Source organism: Schistocerca cancellata, chromosome 6 (genome assembly GCF_023864275.1).
Source record: "Schistocerca cancellata isolate TAMUIC-IGC-003103 chromosome 6, iqSchCanc2.1, whole genome shotgun sequence".
Classification (NCBI taxonomy): Eukaryota; Metazoa; Arthropoda; class Insecta; order Orthoptera; family Acrididae; genus Schistocerca; species Schistocerca cancellata.
The window spans coordinates 146,484,489-146,504,890 of record NC_064631.1 but is presented as its reverse complement, the minus strand read 5'-3'; the positions used below and the strand labels follow the sequence as shown (position 1 = coordinate 146,504,890).

Sequence of the window (20,402 nt, the reverse complement as noted above, 5' to 3'; positions counted from 1 at the left end):
GTTTAATAAGACTATATTCCATTATCCTTCCCTTGCTTTTGTTGATGTTCAATTTACATCATCCTTTCAAGACACTGTCGATTCTGTTCAACTGTTCTTCCAAGTCTTCAGCTGTCTCATCTTATCGAAATGAAATCAATTAAACAATTTTTCACACACAATACTCAAAAGCAGCAAATAATCATTAAAATAAAAGAAACTTTGCAATATTATGCATTTTCAAAACAGACCAGAAAGTAAAAAATAATTTCTCCTAGCCCATACGAACAACATGGGGCGCATGCAATAAATAACAGATTCATGAATAGTTGATGTTCTTAGTACTATCTGTTCCATGTGCCCCATGTGTTTCGTTTTTAATACTGCAGTATTTTAATAGCTATTACAAATGCCCTAGCAGGGATTTTCAAGTCTCTCGGTATGGGATTAAAGATCTGTATAGGGCCAGGAGAGATTATTTTAAACGCTTTAGTCTATTTTTAAAAATGTGCCATATTAAGAAGTTTTTTATTTGAATTGCTATTTATTTGAAACTTCGAACTCGAGTCTCTGTCCGGCACACTGTTTTAATCCGCCAGAAAGTTTCATATCAGTGCACACTTCGCTGCAGAGTGAAAATTTCATTTTATTATGTATTTTTCCTTTAACTAGCAACCCGCCGCAGTTTCACATGGGTATCACAAGGTATCCGTGGCTGGATGACTTGTTTGGCAGAGCGGTAATATTGTTTACAGAGCACTGTGTGGAGATATGATCAAAATTCAAAGAACAACGTTAAGTAACCGAATATTAACTCCAAATTCTAGTATAATTTAGACGACTTAAGCAGTGCACCCAAGGAAATATCTCAGGAGGCACGACGTAGTCGACAAACATCATCACAATTCATCAAATTTGCATGAAATATTTATAAATTATTCAAACAAATTTTCCTCGTCAATCACTCTATGAACTAGTGAAAATCGTATCAAAATCCCTACAGTAGTTCCTGAGATTGGCCTTCGTATACAGAGAAAAAAGAACTCGGCGGGGGAACTTAATAATATAGCAGGGCTTGACAAGTCGTTGATTTTGAGCATGAGCATTCGCGACTGTTCGTGCTCACGCTCTTGCTCGCGAGCAGAGCAGTTGCGGTGTGGTGCGAGAGAAACCGCGCGCTCTGTGTGGCCACGAGAAAGGAGAAGCCCCAGCTGTCAAGTACGGGAGGCCCAGTGTTATAACAACAACGATGTCTTTGCAGTTCAATCCGCAGTGGGAGAAGTCGCACTATTTTACACACAAAGATGAGTTCGCAAAATGTTTAATGTTTCATAAGACACTGTATACTTTCAGTAAGTTCAATTCACGAAGACATTACACATATCATTACACCAAAGAATACGGAAACGCAAAATGTTGAGGGTCTGGCGTGTACAAGAGGCATTAAAACTTAAGAGGAAGCTCTCAGAAGAGGAGGAAGGAAAGACAGGAAAATCAAGTTGGTGGGACCAAACAGCAAGGTCAACGAACCCATCGGATTAGGGAAGGATGGTGAAGAAAGTCGGCAGTGCCCTTTCAAAGGAACGCATGGTTCAAATGGCTCTAAGCACTATGGGACTTAACTTCTGAGGTCATCAGTCCCAGTCCGCAGCTCGTGGTCGTGCGGTAGCGTTCTCGTTTCCCACGCGCGGGTTCCCGGGTTCGATTCCCGGCGGGGTCAGGGATTTTCCCTGCCTCGTGATGACTGGGTGTTGTGTGATGTCCGTAGGTTAGTTAGGTTTAAGTAGTTCTATGTTCTAGGGGACTGATGACCATAGATGTTAAGTCCCATAGTGCTCAGAGCCATTTGAACCATTTGAACCATTTGTCATCAGTCCCCTTTGACTTAGAACTACTTAAACCTAACTAACCTAAGGACATCACACACATCCATGCCCGAGGCAGGAATCGAACCTGCGACCGTAGCGGTCACGCGGTTCCAGACTGTAACGCCTAGAACCGCTCGGCCACCACGGACGGCGGTTGATTTGGGGGAGGGGACCAAACAGCGAGGTCGTCGGTCCCATCGGCTTAGGGAAGGACGAGGAAGGAAGTCGGCCGTGCCCTTTAAAAGGAACCACCCCGGCATTTGCCTGAAGCGATTTAGAGAAATCATGGGAGACCTAAATAAGGATGGCCGGACTCGTGTTTGAACCGTCGTCCCCCCAAATGCGAGTCCACAGGGCTACCTCGCTCGGTTGAAAATCAAGTGAGCGTGCTGTTCGGATGGGGTAGAAAATTGCACTACTTTTAGCAAAGTCGTTGCGCCCCTTTACGAATGATGATCTAATAAAAGAATACTTGGTAGCTGCAGCTGAACATTTATCTCCAGGTGAAAAAGTTTTGGATGGTGGCTTTATCAAATATGACAGTCATGCATGCATCTCACACATGTTATGGCAGACGAGGTTCAGAGTCAGCTTGCAGAATCTTGTAAAGTGTTTGTTACATATTGTTCAGTGCTCTATGAAGGTGTGCATACCATAGGCACATAGCCTATTATTAGTAGCGTGGAAAAACTATATAGAATGTAGGTTTGAGAAAGCTTCCAGTATGCAGTACACACTGACTTGCAGCTTGAAGTAATCGATCTGTAATGTGACAGGGAATACAAAGATATTACAGATTTTGAGATTTACAGAATTTGACCCTGCTGAGCGAAATGAAGTTCAGTGTCAAATTAAACGGTGAAACCAGCAAGTGCCATGCCCTAAAAATGGTCTACCGCAAGGATCAGTCTTAGCCCCCTGGCTCTTCAACATCTATATAGCAGATTTGCCTGATCTGGACTCACGTAAATTTGCCTACGCAGATGATTTAGCCATTACAGCGCGAAGTAAATAGTTTTAAAACCTGGACTCAGCACTAAATTGAGATCTAGCTAAAATGAAAAAATGCCATGATACATGGCATCTAAAAATCAATGAGTACAGTCATGCATCTAAACAACAAGGAAGCGAGAAGGGAACTGCGCCTGGTTATAAATGGTAAAGCTGTCAGCCACGAGCATTTCCCAAAATATCTCGGTATTAAGCTAGATAGCAGCATGACTTTCAGACAACACCTAACTGATACTGCCCAAAAGTTAAAGACGAGAAATAACCTGCTCAACAGACTGGCAGGCACCACTTGGAGTTGTGATGCAGCCACTCTACGAACTGCTGCACTGGCACTGGTGTATAGCGCTGCAGAAACTGTGACCCAGTCTGGAGCAGAAGCCCGCACGACAAAAAAGTGGATGTACAACTAAATGCCACTCTGAGAACCGTCATCGGCACTCTCAGGCCAACCCCCGTTGAGTGGCTTCCGGTGCTCGCAAACATCGCTCCTGTTTCCATACGTAGAGAGAAAGCAACCCAGGACGTAGTAGAAAAAATTGAAGCAAACCCAAGGCTACCCATACATACCGACATGGGAGGACCCACGAGACTCAAGTCCAGGAGACCTATCTTCTGGAGCAGAACACTGGGCACAGAGGGTCTCGATGCTGAATGGAAGAATGCATGGCAGGGTCTGAGAAGAGGCGTCGTGGAAAACCATCACCTAATCCACGACCCAACCAAAAGGGCTCAAGGCTTCAATCCCAACAGGAAACACTGGTCAGCTCTAAACAGGTTTAGCACGGGAGTTGTACGATGCAAACAGCAAACAACCAAACGGGGCTTTACAGACGATTCATGTTGTGACTGTGGCGAGGTACAAACAATGGACCATCTTCTGGTTTGTAACTTTCATGGTTTCAGCGACGGCTCTCTGATGTCACCCTACAAGTTAACGGACAATGCCAGGAAATGGCTCCATAATCTTAATGTTACTGTGTAATTAATTGTCTTCAATTTATGTGATTTTTTCCATTTAATGTAATAATGAAGTTTCCCTGACATAATTGTAATGCAATAATTGATATAATTTGTTTCCACATTGTAAGTTCCAAATGTTTATTGTGATTTATGTTAATCTTATCTGTTCTTTGTAAAACCTATCTGGCAGATCGAACGAGAAAGAAATAGAGATTTCTCCAAAAATTCCCCTGGAGATCTATTTGTTCGTTTACACAAGCCTTCACACGGATCCCCACCCTAATGCCTGTGACGGTGGAGGGGTACACTACTCGCTGTGTGCCAGCCAAGTGCTCGCCGTCTGCTCGCGTAGCACGTTTGCTGTGAAGCCCTGTGCAGCAGCGGACAGTGAAGACGTCACGGCTTCCTACGGCGGCTGCTGGAGCAGTGTGTTGGCCAACGTCCGCCAGATAGCGTTGCTAGCAGGACGGCTACGGTCTCGTACACGCACGCATAGTTGAGAGCTAAAAACAGTCAGCGTTCCTGCGCAGAGCGGGTGAGTTCAGCGTTCGTTGTGATTACTTGATTTCTTACATCAGTTGACCAATCGATCGGTAGTGCACGCCAAGTGAAATCACTGGCCAGTTTGCGTTCGGTACCACTTCTCACACAATTTGCTTTGACCTTGGCAGCGCAAACCGACGCTGCGTCACTTCGAAACAGTCTTGTTTACTGGGCGTGTGCTTTCAAGGCGCGCCGAAGTGCTTGTTTGCATTGTGCACCGTTCCTTACATGTAACTTTGCCGTGAATGTTTTCCTTTTGTTTACTTTTATTTTCAATTATAAACTAAGTGTACTCCACCTAAAAATGTTTCCGAAATTTTGGGGTACACGTAAGACAGGTACTTCGTATTGGGATGGTTCAGCTCTAGATATTGCGTCTTGTTTACTGGGCGTGTGCTTTCAAGGCGCGCCGAAGTGCTTGTTTACATTGTGCACCGTTCCTTACATGTAACTTTGCCGTGGATGTTTTCCTTTTGTTTACTTTTATTTTCAATTATAAACTAAGTGTACTCCACCTAAAAATGTTTCCGAAATTTTGGGGCACACGTAAGACAGGTACTTCGTATTGGGATGGTTCAGCTCTAGATATTGCGTCTTGTTTACTGGGCGTGTGCTTTCAAGGCGCGCCGAAGTGCTTGTTTACATTGTGCACCGTTCCTTACATGTAACTTTGCCGTGAATGTTTTCCTTTTGTTTATTTTTATTTTCAATTATAAACGAAGTGTACTCCACCTAAAAATGTTTCCGAAATTTTGGGGCACACGTAAGACAGGTACTTCGTATTGGGATGGTTCAGCTCTAGATATTGCGTGGGATCATGTATTTGGTTTTCAGCAGATATAAAATCCCGAAAACAGCTGTGAAACTGTTGATGACGCTACTAGCACACTTTTCACTAACGGATCACGCATGTACTGAAAATCACACTATTATTAACGCATTACAGTAAGCCAGAAACGTCTAGTTTACACGAAATGCAGTCCACTTGTTTCTGATCGCTCCATCGGTGTTGACGTTGGCACCTCGGAGTCACACAGCCTCAACGTTTTTTGTTATGTGAAAGATCCTCAGGCTGCAGTTTATTGACGTTGTATATTCGTACAACATAAATTGATTGATTTCGGAATACACATTCCATCATCAGATGTAGCTGAAAAACAAATTTATTTCAATTCAATGAAATACTTCCAAAGATGGATGCCGATAACCACCGGTCAGTTTGGGTTTCGTGTGTGTTGTAAAACAAAACAAGAAAATACAAAAAGTTTCCATCTAACTTAATGCGATTTTACCTGTATAGTAAATTGGTATGCCAGGATGATCGTTATCGGCTATCCATACGTGGTATGTTTTATTAAATAGATTTGACTGGTTTACCATACATACCCGATGATGGAATGTATATTCTGAAACAGATCAGGTATGTCCCATGAGTTACCAACATCAGTAAAGCATAGCTTGAGATTGTGTAATAAAAATCGACTTTCATTCATAGCCAGGTGTGCGCCGAAACTAATTCTAATATTGCTTTGCTCAGTTGAACGTAATACATAGAAATGTCGTCAGTATAACAGACGCAGAGTGTAACAATGGGTATTTTAAAGTGTCGATACGTCCATTATCATCTCAGTTCTACTTCCGGAAACCAACTTACCGTGTGTGGCGGTGGCTACGCTGTGTAGTAGAATCATTTTACGCTCTTCGTGTGAAATGAGATCATATGAAATTACCGGCCAGGAGACCATATTTGGGGTTGTTCTTCCAATACCACTCAGACAGAAGCTTGAAAAAAAAAACGTTTTAAGACTTCCTGTAAGACTGGTTCTATAAACTGGATATCTCTGGTTTTGCAGTAATCGTCATTGCGTGAGATGTATGTGACGGCAAGTAATGTTTTCGTCTGATTTTTTTGGAAAGAGCGATATAGAAATTTTAACACTACTAATTTGATGGTCCAGTCAGAAAAGTATAACTGAATTATAAAAATATCTATTTACGGAGAAGAAAATCGCTTGTTGACTCTCTCCGTTCGCGGAATGCAAACTAGTAGTTAATAATTAACAGGATAGTACAGGGCTATTACAAATGATTGAAGCGATTTCATAAATTCACTGTAGCTCCATTCATTGACATATGGTCACGACACACTACAGATACGTAGAAAAACTCATAAAGTTTTGTTCGGCTGAAGCCGCACTTCAGGTTTCTGCCGTCAAAGCGCTCGAGAGCGCAGTGAGACGAAATGGCGACAGAAGCCGAGAAAGCGTATGTCGTGCTTGAAATGCACTCACATCAGTCAGTCATAACAGTGCAACGACAGTTCAGGACGAAGTTCAACAAAGATCCACCAACTGCTAACTCCATTCGGCGATGGTATGCGCAGTTTAAAGCTTCTGCATGCCTCTGTAAGGGGAAATGAACGGGTCGGCCTGCAGTGAGCGAAGAAACGGTTGAACGCGTGCGGGCAAGTTTCATGCGTAGCCCGCGGAAAATTGGCTCATGCCAGAACTGGAGACCGACAGCGCCGACTACATCTTTCAACAGGATGGTGTTCCACCGCACTTCCATCATGATGTTCGGCATTTCTTAAACAGGAGATTGGAAAACCGATGGATCGGTCGTGGTGGAGGTCATGATCAGCAATTCATGTCATGGCCTCCACGCTCTCCCGACTTAATCCCATGCGATTTCTTTCTGTGGGGTTATGTGAAAGATTCAGTGTTTAAACCTCCTCTACCAAGAAACGTGCCAGAACTGCGAGCTCGCATCAACGATGCTGTCGAACTCATTGATGGGGACATGCTGCGCCGAGTGTGGGAGGAACTCGATTATCGGCTTGATGTCTGCCGAATCACTAAAGGGGCACATATCGAATATTTGTGAATGCCTAAAAAAACTTTTTGAGTTTTTGTATGTGTGTGCAAAGCATTTTGAAAATACCTCAAATAATAAAGTTATTGTAGAGCTGTGAAATCGCTTCATTCATTTGTAATAACCCTGTAGTAATAGCACGCAGAGAATTCGGTCGACGGAGTACGATAGGTGGTGTTGAAACGACGAATAGTTCCAGATTCATGTTTCATCTGAACTGACGTAAAGATGAAAATGTATAGCAGATGGAAGAGGAACACATTCGAGTAGTGTTTCTGTGGCAAGGGAGAAAGCTGTCGCCAGATCGCCCACGGGTATACAAAAGACATACAGCACCGTTGTAGTCATTATAAAGCAATTGGTGAGCGACAGTCAGCGGTAGCTTCTGCCCCTCTTCCCTCATCACCTCCACCGTTCCGTCAAATGGGCTTAACTGCAGCGTCAACAACTCAGGCAAGAGGCTGCTATTCTGAGGCAAGTGGCAACAGGACGTTAGCGATGTGTGTCAAGGACCCTGGCACAGTAAAAACTAACCTGACGTAGACTGCGTCTACATTACGCCACTTTCAAACGTGGTAGTCAGGTAGCTGGTCGGGAATCGTATCCTCTCTCTACTTTTAAACCAAATGAGAAACTGCTTACGTAGTAGTCAGCTAAAATATTACGATAGCTGCACCACCATAGAATCGAAAAGCTTGAACAATGTCATGAGCCACTTGGCACTTGTATTTAATTACCTGAAATCTAGTACAGAATGTGAATTCTTCGCTACAGCACGACGTGAAAATTTGGTGTTTGCTAATAACGTATTTATTTTTATTTTTTATTGTACACTTAATCATTTACGTGTTAGAATAATGTTACCGTACCATACCAGCAAGAGCCTATTTCCAGAGGTTTAGACAGTTCGTACATAGATGTCATCGTCTTTCTTTGTATTAACAATATTTTAATTTTGAATGCAATTCCGAATCGTATCACGTTTCAATTTTGGTTTTAAGTCTGTATAATTCAATAGGCATCTGTAAGACTCTGACTAACGCGATCTAAATGAATGGGTTCCAAACCTTCACGGACGGCACACCTGTGGCACTCTTTTCACATAACAGAGTGTATCTTTTTATCTCTTCCAAAGTTTTGTACCCGTAGTGTTTTACATCCTGTATATTTTTCACTGGGCACTGGCAAGAAGGATTCAACGGCATAACATACGTGGAACTTAATCAAAAAGTAACAAGATAGTAGCAAACGCGGCCTAATCAGCAACCTCCGCCCCCCCCCCCCTTAATGAGACGGATTTGTGCGTCGTGATAAGCGGCGACACAGGCAGCAACGCAATTCATATTCGGGTTGGTGTAGGACAGTGCTAGTACGGAGTTCCAGGAGTGCTGTTTGTGGCTACATTTCGTAGTGGAGGTTAGTTAACCTACGAGACCTAGTAGCCTGTAGCATTCACATATGGACAAGCATTTAATATAGTGAGCGGCAGTGTGACGCTCGAGAGGGACATAGTCTCGTTGACATTGTATTCAGTAATAGATGCCTTGTCAGGCCACTGTTTAGTTGTACCTGTTGGCAAGCACATCCAAAGAGTTGCTATGTAACTTAAGAATCGCAGTGTAAGAAAGTGTATATTTGTGTGCCACTAATACAGGGCTATTACAAATGATTGAAGCGATTTCAGAAATTCACTGTAGCTCCATTCATTGACACATGGTCACGACACACTACAGATACGTAGAAAAACTCATAAAGTTTTGTTCGGCTGAAGCCGCACTTCAGGTTTCTGCCGCCAGAGCGCTCGAGAGCGCAGTGAGACAAAATGGCGACAGGAGCCGAGAAAGCGTATGTAGTGCTTGAAATGCAGTCACATCAGTCAGTCATAACAGTGCAACGACACTTCAGGACGAAGTTCAACAAAGATCCACCAACTGCTAACTCCATTCGGCGATGGTATGCGCAGTTTAAAGCTTCTGGATGCCTTTGTAAGGGGAAATCAACGGGTCGGCCTGCAGTGAGCGAAGAAACGGTTGAACGCGTGCGGGCAAGTTTCACGCGTAGCCCGCGGAAGTCGACGAATAAAGCAAGCAGGGAGCTAAACGTACCACAGCCGACGGTTTGGAAAATCTTACGGAAAAGGCTAAAGCAGAAGCCTTACCGTTTACAATTGCTACAAGCCCTGACACCCGATGACAAAGTCAAACGATTTGAATTTTCGGCGCGGTTGCAACAGCTCATGGAAGAGGGTGCGTTCAGTGCGAAACTTGTTTTCAGTGATGAAGCAACATTTTTTCTTAATGGTGAACTGAACAGACACAATGTGCGAATCTGGGCGGTAGAGAATCCTCACGCATTCGTGCAGGAAATTCGCAATTCACCAAAAGTTAACGTGTTTTGTGCAATCTCACGGCTTAAAGTTTACGGCCCCTTTTTCTTCTGCGAAAAAAACGTTACGGGACACGTGTATCTGTACATGCTGGAAAATTGGCTCATGCCACAACTGGAGACCGACAGCGCCGACTTCATCTTTCAACAGGATGGTGCTCCACCGCACTTCCATCATGATGTTCGGCATTTCTTAAACAGGAGATTGGAAAACCGATGGATCGGTCGTGGTAGAGATCATGATCAGCAATTCATGTCATGGCCTCCACGCTCTCCCGACTTAACCCCATGCGATTTCTTTCTGTGGGGTTATGAGAAAGATTCACAGCGTTTAAACCTCCTCTACCAAGAAACGTGCCAGAACTGTGAGCTCGCATCAACGATGCTTTCGAACTCATTGATGGGGACATGCTGCGCCGAGTGTGGGAGGAACTTGATTATCGGCTTGATGTCTGCCGAATCACTAAAGGGGCACATATCGAACATTTGTGACTGCTTAAAAGAACTTTTTGAGTTTTTGTATGTGTGTGCAAAGCATTGTGAAAATATCTCAAATAATAAAGTTATTGTAGAGCTGTGAAATCGCCTCAATCATTTGTAATAACCCTGTATGTTTGCACTGCCACAGTTCCTCCGGCCACATCGGAGCACAAAGCCTAATACGACGTGTGGAAGCCGTTCTACCGACATGACCCGTACTCATCAGTTTGTGATCTGTGTTGTTGACAAATGTGAAGTAAAGAGAGTGTCAACAAGATCTGACGGCTTTAAAATACATATAAGGCAAATGTTAAGAGTAATAAAAACTGTTTTATTGGTAATTATAGAATAGTGTTAATGGAAATTAAAGAAAATAACACTGGAACAACAAATTTCATTCGTTTAAGTTTTGAAGATGACGTCCTTCAAATGCCCTTCTGTGATGAAGCACTCTTCCAGTCTCGCACCAAAACTGACGAACACCTTCCCTAACATTGCAGGAGATAGGCTGGCGAAAAGAAAAAATCACAAACGCTCAGATCAGGAGAGCGTGCTGGCCATCCAATATCCCCGAAACGCGAGATTACTCGGCCACGAAACTTAACTTTTTGAAAAGTCCATCACCTCATGGGCTATAACGACAGTTACCCTATGCTGCTGGAACCACATTCTACTGTACACTAAGCGTTTTGTCCGAATTTCAGGAATCTGGAAGTTTTGTAGCATCAACAAATAACGTTGCGAATTGACCGTAACAGTTCGACCACCCTTTTAAGTACGGCCCAGTGACACAAGTCTTTATTCCACCAGACCACGCAGTGACCTGAGGACATTGCAGTTCTTCAGGATTTATAGCTGACGAATAACGAAAGTTCTGTTTGCTAACATAACCGTCCAGATCAAAATGCTCCTCGTCGCTCATGATGAAAATTTTTTCATCTGTCATCAAATCTATCGTTTGCTCTGAAAATGCTCTTCGCTTTGCATAGTCATTGGGCTTTAACTGCTGAACAATAGCCATTTTGTATGGATAGAAATGCAGATCGAACCGCAAAATTCATCTTACCGAGCGGTCAGACGTATGCAAAGTAGCAGCTTGTTTACGTGTCGGCCGCCGAGGACTGGCTTCCACAGCTTCTCTTACTCTATCGATATTCTCTGGCGTCCCGGCTGACCTTGGACGGCCTGTCGACTTTCGTTTCAACGCTGAACCGGTAGCTCTGAAGTTACTCACCCACGGCATAATTGTGTTGCGTGTCGGAACTTTTCCTCGTGGACCTAAATTAAAACGCCTAAGGAACTGCCACTGCACAGCAGCACAGGAATCGCCACTTTTAAAAAACGCCTCGGCAACAAACGCGCGGAGCTCGACGGACCATTGCTCCATGGCTGCTAATAATGTCCACATGTAGGCTCTGAAACGCCCCCATGCCCCCATCCCCACCACCAACTCGCTCAACCACGTGGCAGCGAAACCAATCAGATCATTTTGCCGCTCCCGCTATAAAACGAAGTCATAAGCAGTACGACTGTACCGGCATTTAAATGTGGTGCATTTGTTGCTTTCCCCTCTTCCCTCGCCTCACGCTTTGACAGTGCTGCGCGGCGTGGCGTTGTGGGAGCTGTGAAACGTGGCTGAAATTCTCTAGAACTGGGCCTGGGCATGGTCCACGACATGAAGTCTTGGCCACCCTGAGTTACAACGTCGACTTCGCTCCAGATCCCTACTTCCAACATCTCTATCAGCTCTTGATGAGGACTGGCTCTGACGGGATACCAATTCGATTCTACACAGAGTACGCGAAAGAACTTGCCCCCCTTCTAACAGCCGTGTACCGCAAGTTTCTAGAGGAACGGAAGGTTCAAAATGATTGGAAAAGAGCCCAGGTAGTTCCAGTTTTCAAGAAGGGTCGTCGAGCAGACGCGCAAAACTATAGGCCTATATCTCCGACATCGATCTGTTGTAAAATTTTAGAACATGTTTTATGCTCGCGTATCATGCCATTTCTGGAAACCCAGAATCTATTCTGTCGGAATCAACATGGATTGCGGAAAAAGCGACCGTGTGAGACCCAACTCGCTTTATTTGTTCATGAGACCCAGAGAATATTAGATACTGGCTCCCAGGTAGATACCGTTTTCCTTGACTTCCGGAAGACGTTCGATACATTTCCGCAGTATCGCCTGATAAACAAAGTAAGAGCCTACGGAGTATCAGACCAGCTGTGTGGCTGGATTGAAGAGTTTTTAGCAAACAGAATACAGCATGTTGTTATCAATGGAGAGACGTCTGCAGACGTTAAAGTAACCCCTGCCGTGTCACGGGGGAGTGTTATGGGACCACTGCTTTTCACAATATATACTCGTATAAATGACCTAGTAGATAGTGTCGGAAGTTCCATGCGGCTTTTAGTGGGTGATGCTGTAGTATACAGAGAAGTTGCAGCATTAGAAAATTGCAGCGAAATGCAGCAAGATCTGCAGCGGATAGGCACTTGGTGCAGGGCGTGGCAACTGACCCTTAACATAGACAAATATAATGTATTGCGAATACATAAAAGAAGGATCCTTTATTGTATGATTATATGATACCTGAACAAACACTGGTAGCAGTTTCTTCTGTAAAATATCTGGGAGTATACGTACGGAACGATTTGAAGTGGAATGATCATATAAAATTAATTGTTGGTAAGTCGGGTGCCAGGTTGAGTTTCATTGGGAGAGTCCTTAGAAAATGTCGTCCATCAAGAAAGGAGGTGGCTTACAAACCACTCGTTCGACCTATACTTGAGTATTGCTCATCAGTGTGGGATCCGTACCAGGTCGAGTTGACAGAGGACATAGAGAAGATCCAAAGAAGAGCGGCGCGTTTCGTCACAGGGTTATTTGGTAAGCGTGATAGCGTTACGGGGATGTTTAGCAAACTCAAGTGGCAGACTGGCTCTGAGCACTATGGGACTTAACTTCTGAGGTCATCAGTCCCCTAGAACTACTTAAACCTAACTAACCCAAGGACGTCACGCACAGCCATGCCCGAGGCAGGATTCGAACCTGCGACGTAGCGGTCGCGCGGTTCCAGACTGTAGCGCCTAGAACCGCTCGGCCACATTGGCCGACCAAGTGGCAGACTCTGCAAGAGAGGCGCTCTGCATCGCGGTGTAGCTTGCTGTCCAGGTTTCGAGAGGGTGCGTTTCTTGATGAGGTATCGAATATATTGCTTCCCCTACTTATATCTCCCGAGGAGATCACGAATGTAAAATTAGAGAGATTCGAGCGCGCACGGAGGCTTTCCGGCAGTCGTTCTTTCCGCGAACCATACGCGACTGGAACAGGAAAGGGAGGTAATGACAGTGGCACGTAGAGTGCCCTGCGCCACACACCGATGAGTGGCTTGCGGAGTATAAATGTAGATATAGAATGGGCTGTCATTCCCCCACAGTCATTCTGGCACCTCATTGAAAGTGCATCCAGCAGAGTTCAAGTCTTCATAAAGGCGAAGGATGGAAGCACCACACATTAATGTCCGGTAATAAGTTTCCGGATACTTTTGGTCAGGTGGAGTTATTTGGCAACTGCACTCCTGGAAATTGAAATAAGAACACCGTGAATTCATTGTCCCAGGAAGGGGAAACTTCACTGACACATTCCTGGGGTCAGATACATCACACGATCACACTGACAGAACCACAGGCACATAGACACAGGCAACAGAGCATGCACAATGTCGGCACTAGTACAGTGTATATCCACCTTTCGCAGCAATGCAGGCTGCTATTCTCCCATGGAGACGATCGTAGAGATGCTGGATGTAGTCCTGTGGAACGGCTTGCCATGCCATTTCCACCTGGCGCCTCAGTTGGACCAGCGTTCGTGCTGGACGTGCAGACCGCGTGAGACGACGCTTCATCCAGTCCCAAACATGCTCAATGGGGGACAGATCCGGAGATCTTGCTGGCCAGGGTAGTTGACTTACACCTTCTAGAGCACGTTGGGTGCCACGGGATACATGCGGACGTGCATTGTCCTGTTGGAACAGCAAGTTCCCTTGCCGGTCTAGGAATGGTAGAACGATGGGTTCGATGACGGTTTGGATGTACCGTGCACTATTCAGTGTCCCCTTGACGATCACCAGTGGTGTACGGCCAGTGTAGGAGATCGCTCCCCACACCATGATGCCGGGTGTTGGCCCTGTGTGCCTCGGTCGTATGCAGTCCTGATTGTGGCGCTCACCTGCACGGCGCCAAACACGCATACGACCATCATTGGCACCAAGGCAGAAGCGACTCTCATCGCTGAAGACGACACGTCTCCATTCGTCTCTCCATTCACACCTGTCGCGACACCACTGGAGGCGGGCTGCACGATGTTGGGTCGTGAGCGGAAGACGGCCTAACGGTTTGCGGGACCGTAGCCCAGCTTCATGGAGACGGTTGCGAATGGTCCTCGGCGATACCCCAGGAGCAACAGTGTCCCTAATTTGCTGGGAAGTGGCGGTGCGGTCCCCTACGGCACTGCGTAGGATCCTACGGTCTTGGCGTGCATCCGTGCGTCGCTGCGGTCCGGTCCCAGGTCGACGGGCACGTGCACCTTCCGCCGACCACTGGCGACAACATCGATGTACTGTGGAGACCTCACGCCCCACGTGTTGAGCAATTCGGCGGTACGTCCACCCGGCCTCCCGCATGCCCACTATACGCCCTCGCTCAAAGTCCATCAACTGCACATACGGTTCACGTCCACTCTGTTGCGGCATGCTACCAGTGTTAAAGACTGCGATGTTAGGTTAATATTATACCGCATGCCTAAGGGGGATCTCCAGACACGTCTTCGAAGTTCAGTTTGTAACCTCCCCCTCACTTATCGACCTTAATGACAGTGAAAAATTAAACCGCGTGTACCTAATGGAAATTTGGGAAAAGCAATCGTCACCGAAGTTAATTTGTCGGTAAAGAGGGAGGAAAGGGTTACATCTAAATGAAAGTAAAAATGCAAATGAAACTGGTGGAAATTAATTTTGAAAAGGAGTAAAGTTAATAAAGAAAGTAAATGTGCGGCCGTTACGTTAACAATTAACTAGCGGTAATTAGATATTTGAGATTTGGGAGAAATTACGGTCGCCAGTCCTAAGGACAATTACTATAGTAAACGAAAAAGAAAGGTTATTACACATATAATTAGCACTAGAAGCGTGACAACTGAAGGTTGACACGTGTAGTGTGAAAACTGAAAGTTTGTCAGAAGTAATAAATTTCGCTGCACTCCGACTTAATTTAGCAAAAGAATTAATAAAACCGGAATATTGAAAGTTAATTTAGTGACTGAAGTTAATAGTGAGCTTTCTTTCTGAAGCACATCGAAATTCAGTAAAATACGGTTAGTCTTGGACTACATCAACAATCATTTCAAAAGCTACTTGAATCTACGCAATTTAGAAATAAGAGATTTAACTTTGAACTTGAATTAAATGATTCTGAACAATGAACAATAGTAAAATTTAGTACGTACCAAGCTGAGCTGCAGTCACAGGTAAGCTAAAATACGGTAACAAAACTCGCACTCTTAATTTGTGCTTGTGTAATCTAAATATTGTAGCCAGCTATGAATACCTTAACTGAACTTTGAAATTAAAGCAGTGAAATCGAATGATGCTGGCGTTTGAATTTCAACGACACTCGGTTTCATTCCGGAAAAGGAAGGGACCCTGCTTGGTAATGCAATTGGGACAATGAGCAAAAAAGGTTCATGCTACGTTGCTGTCATTTAGTTATGAATTCGTTGGCATATAAAATGTTTAGTGAAGGCAGAACGATTGTTGACGATGAAGACCACAGTGGACGTCCATCAACCTCACAGACGGATGTCAACTTGGCCAGGGTGCATGAACTCATATGATCAGATCGAAGATTATCCGTGAAAATGATTGCAGAAAAATTGAACTTCAATCGAGAAATCGTTCGTCTAATAATAACTGAAGATCTTAGTATGAGAAAGATTTGTGCAAATATGGTCCCCAAAAATCTCACTCCACAACAGCGAGAAACACGGAAAAATGTGGCAGCCGATCTGTTAGAGCAAACGGAAATCAATCCAGAATTGTTGAGCCGTGTTATCACTGGTGATGAAAGTTGGTTTTTTCAGTTCAAAAAATCTCGCATCTCAAAGTCAAAAGTGAAATGCATGTTTGTATGCTTTTTTTGATTCCAAAGGAAATGTTCATAAACAGTGGGTGCCTCCTGGACAAAAAATTAACCAATATTACTACAAAGAAGTTTTAGAAAGACTTCGTGAAGGAGTTCTTCGTATCTGTGCCAACATTGCTGATAATAGGATTCTGCATCACGATAATACGCCATCCCATACTGCTCTGTCAGTACAGCAATTTTTAACCTCAAAACAAATGTCAGTACTACCACAGCCACCTTATTCACCACTTATCGCTCTGTGAGACTTTTTTCTATTTCCAAGAGTCCAAACGGCGGTCAAGGGACACCATTTTCAAACAACACAAGATGTCCAAAAAGCTGTGACGAGGGTCTTGGAGGATATTACTGAAGATGAGTTCCAGAAATGTTACCATCAATGGAAGAAGCGCTGAAAAAAGTGTGTGCAATCCGATGGGAACTACTTTGAAGGAGACAACACTAAACTTGACTAAAACGGTTAGCAACATTTTTTTCACATCAGTGTCATTACTTTATTGTCGCACCTCCTGTGTACATGAAGCCTTAAAAAGTATAAGACAAACAAAGAGGAGGCACATGAAGGACCAGTTGGATTCGATAGAAAAAGACTTCCGAGATCACAGTACTGGAGACTTTTATAGGACGTTCGCAGGGAGGATTCGATGATACATCCCTCAGAACTTATGTTTCCGAAAACCAGACGGCAAACTCGCGCTGACCAATCGAGATGATTGTAGAAAATTGGCTCAATATTTCTCAGAGCTACTCAATTGCCAGGAGCCCACCTCAAGATGGCCCAAAGAGACTCCCGCACAAGTAAACCCAGAGTCCTCACCACCTGCCAAAGAAGAAATCCATAGACACATCTTCAGACTCAAGAATAACAGGGCATCTGGAGAAGACGGTATAGTTGCAGATCTATTGAAGAACGTAGGCCAAAATACACTTGGGAAGCTCACAGAAATCATTATAGACATCTAGAAAACGGAAAAGGTACCTGAAGAATGGAAATGTGGACTCATCCATCCGTTACACAAAAAAGGTGACAGAACATATGTCACGAACTACAGAGGGATTTCTCTCCTTGAAGTCACCTACAAAATTCTGTCCGCATGCCTTCTTCAAAGAACACAAGAACAGCTTGAAAACAAAATTGGTGATTATCAAGCCGGTTTCCGACCGTGGCGTTCTTGTGTTGGACAAATTTTCAATTTGAAGATGCTACTCAAGCACGAACCATGGACCTTGCCGTTGGTGGGGAGGCTTGCGTGCCTCAGCGATACAGATGGCCATACCGTAGGTGCAATCACAACGGAGGGGTATCTGTTGAGAGGCCAGACAAACGTGTGGTTCCTGAAGAGGGGCAGCAGCCTTTTCAGTAGTTGCAGGGGCAACAGTCTGGATAATTGACTGACCTGGCCTTGCAACATTAACCAAAACAGCTTTGCTGTGCTGGTACGGCGAACGGCTGAAAGCAAGGGGAAACTACGGCCGTAATTTTTCCCGAGGGCATGCAGCTTTAAAAATATTCCGGAGGTAAAATAGTTCCCCATTCGGATCTCCGGGCGGGGACTACTCAAGAGGACGTCGTTATCAGGAAAAAGAAAACTGGCGTTCTACGGATCGGAACGTGGAATGTCAGATCCCTTAACCGGGCAGGTAGATTAGAAAATTTAAAAAGGGATATGGATAGGTTAAAGTTAGATATAGATATCATGGGTGACTGGAATTCAAGAGCAGGAAAAGGGAGAGAAGGAAACATAGTAGGTGAATATGAATTGGGGCTAAGAAATGAAAGAGGAAGCCGCCTGGTAGAGCTTTACACAGAGCATAACTTAATCATAGCTAACATTTGGTTCAAGAATCATGAAAGAAGGTTGTATACATGGAAGAATGCTGAAGATACTAGAAGGTATCAGATTATATAATGGTAAGACAGAGATGTAGGAATCAGGTTTTAAATTCTAAGACATTTCCAGGGGCAGATGTGGACTCTGACCACAATCTATTGGTTATGAACTGTAGATTAAAACTGAAGAAACTGCAAAATGGTGAGAATTTAAGGAGATGGGACCTGGATAAACTGAAAGAACCAGAGGTTGTACAGAGTTTCAGGGAGAGCATAAGGGAACAATTGACAGGAATGGGGGAAAAAAGTACAGTAGAAGAAGAATGGGTAGCTCTGAGGCATGAAGTAGTGAAGGCAGCAGAGGACCAAGTAGGTAATAAGACGAGGGCTAGTAGAAATCCTTGGGTAACAGAAGAAATATTGAATTCAATTGATGAAAGGAGAAAATATAAAAATGCAGTAAATGAAGCAGGCAAAAGGGAACACAAACGTCTCAAAAATGAGATCGACAGGAAGTGCAAAATGGCTAAGCAGGGATGGCTAGAGGACAAATGTAAGGATGTAGAGGCTTATCTCACTAGGGGTAAGATATATACTGCCTACAGGAAAATTAAAGAGACCTTTGGAGAAAAGAGAACCACTTTTATGAATATCAAGAGCTCAGATAGAAACCCAGTTCTAAGCAAAGATGGGAAAGCAGAAAGGTGGAAGGAGTATATCGAGGGTCTATACAAGGGCAATGTACTTGAGGACAATATTATGGAAATGGAAGACGATGTAGATGAAGATGAAATGGGAGATACGATACTGCAGAAAGAGTTTGACAGAGCACTGAAAGACCTGAGTCGAAACAAGGACCCGGGAGTAGACAACATCCCACTAGAACTGCTGATGGCCTTGGGAGAGCCAGTCCTGACAAAACTCTACCATCTGGTGAGCAAGATATATGAGACAGGCGAAATACCCTCAGTCTTCAAGAAGAATATAATAATTCCAATCCAAAAGAAAGCAGGTGTTGACATGTGAAAATTACCGAACTATCAGTTTAATAAGTCACAGCTGCAAAATACTAACGCGAATTCTGTACAGACGAATGGAAAAACTAGTAGAAGCTGACCTCGGGGAAGATCAGTTTGGAACACGTGAGGCAGACTGACCTTACGACTTATCTTAGGAGAAAGATTAAGGAAAGGCAAACCTACGTTTCTAGCATTTGTAGACTTAGAGAAAGCTTTTGACAACGTTGACTGGAATACTCTTTCAAATTCTGAAGGTGGCAGGGGTAAAATACAGGGAGCGAAAGGCTATTTACAATTTGTACAGAAACCAGATGGCAGTTATAAGAGTGGACGGGCATGAAAGGGAAGCAGTGGTTGGGAAGGGAGTGAGACAGGGTTGTAGCCTCTCCCCGATGTTATTCAATCTGTATATTGAGCAAGCAGTAAAGGAAACAGAAGAAGAAGTCGGAGTAGGTATTAAAATCCATGGAGGAGAAATAAAAGCTCTGAGGTTTGCCGATGACATTGTAATTCTATCAGAGACAGCAAAGGACTTGGAAGAGCAGTTGAACGGAATGAACAGTGTTTTGAAAGCAGGATATAAGATGAACATCAACAAAAGCAAAACGAGGATAACGGAATGTAGTCGAATTAAGTCGGGTGATGCTGAGGGAATTACATTAGGAAATGAGACACTTAAAGTAGTAAATGTGTTTTGCTATTTGGGGAGCAAAATAACTGATGATGGCCGAAGTAGAGAGGATATAAAATGTAGACTGGCAATGGCAATGAAAGCGTTTCTAAAGAAGAGAAATTTGTTAACCTCGAGTGTAGATTTAAGTGTCAGGAAGCCTTTTATGAAAGTATTTGTGTGGAGTTTAGCCGTGTATGGAAGTGAAACATGGACGATAAATAGTTTGGACAAGAAGAGAATAGAAGCTTTCGAAATGTGGTGCTACAGAAGAATGCTGAAGATTAGATAGGTAGATCACATAACTAATGATGAAGTATTGAATAGAATTGGGGAGAAGAGGAGTATGTGGCAGAACTTGAGAAAAAGAAGGGACCGGTTAGTAGGACATGTTATGAGGCATCAAGGGATCACAAATTTAGCATTGGAGGGCAGTGTGGAGGGTAAAAATCGTAGAGGGAGACCAAGAGATGAATACACTAAGCAGATTCAGAAGGACGTGGGTTGCAGTAAGTACTGGGAGATGAAGAAGCTTGCACAGGGTAGGATAGCATGGAGAGCTGCATCAAACCAGTCTCAGGACTG

General features: G+C 44.1%; 1 protein-coding gene across 1 annotated transcript in view; it reads left to right on the top strand.

Moving 5' to 3' along the window:
- Window positions 1-4,253: 4,253 nt before the first annotated feature.
- Window positions 4,254-20,402, top strand: part of LOC126191508 (cytochrome P450 6k1-like) — a 121,791-nt gene continuing 105,642 nt past the window's right edge. The window contains exon 1 of the mRNA XM_049932403.1: window positions 4,254-4,353. The gene's annotated coding sequence lies outside the window, so the exon portion shown is untranslated. The remainder of the gene's footprint in view (window positions 4,354-20,402) is intronic.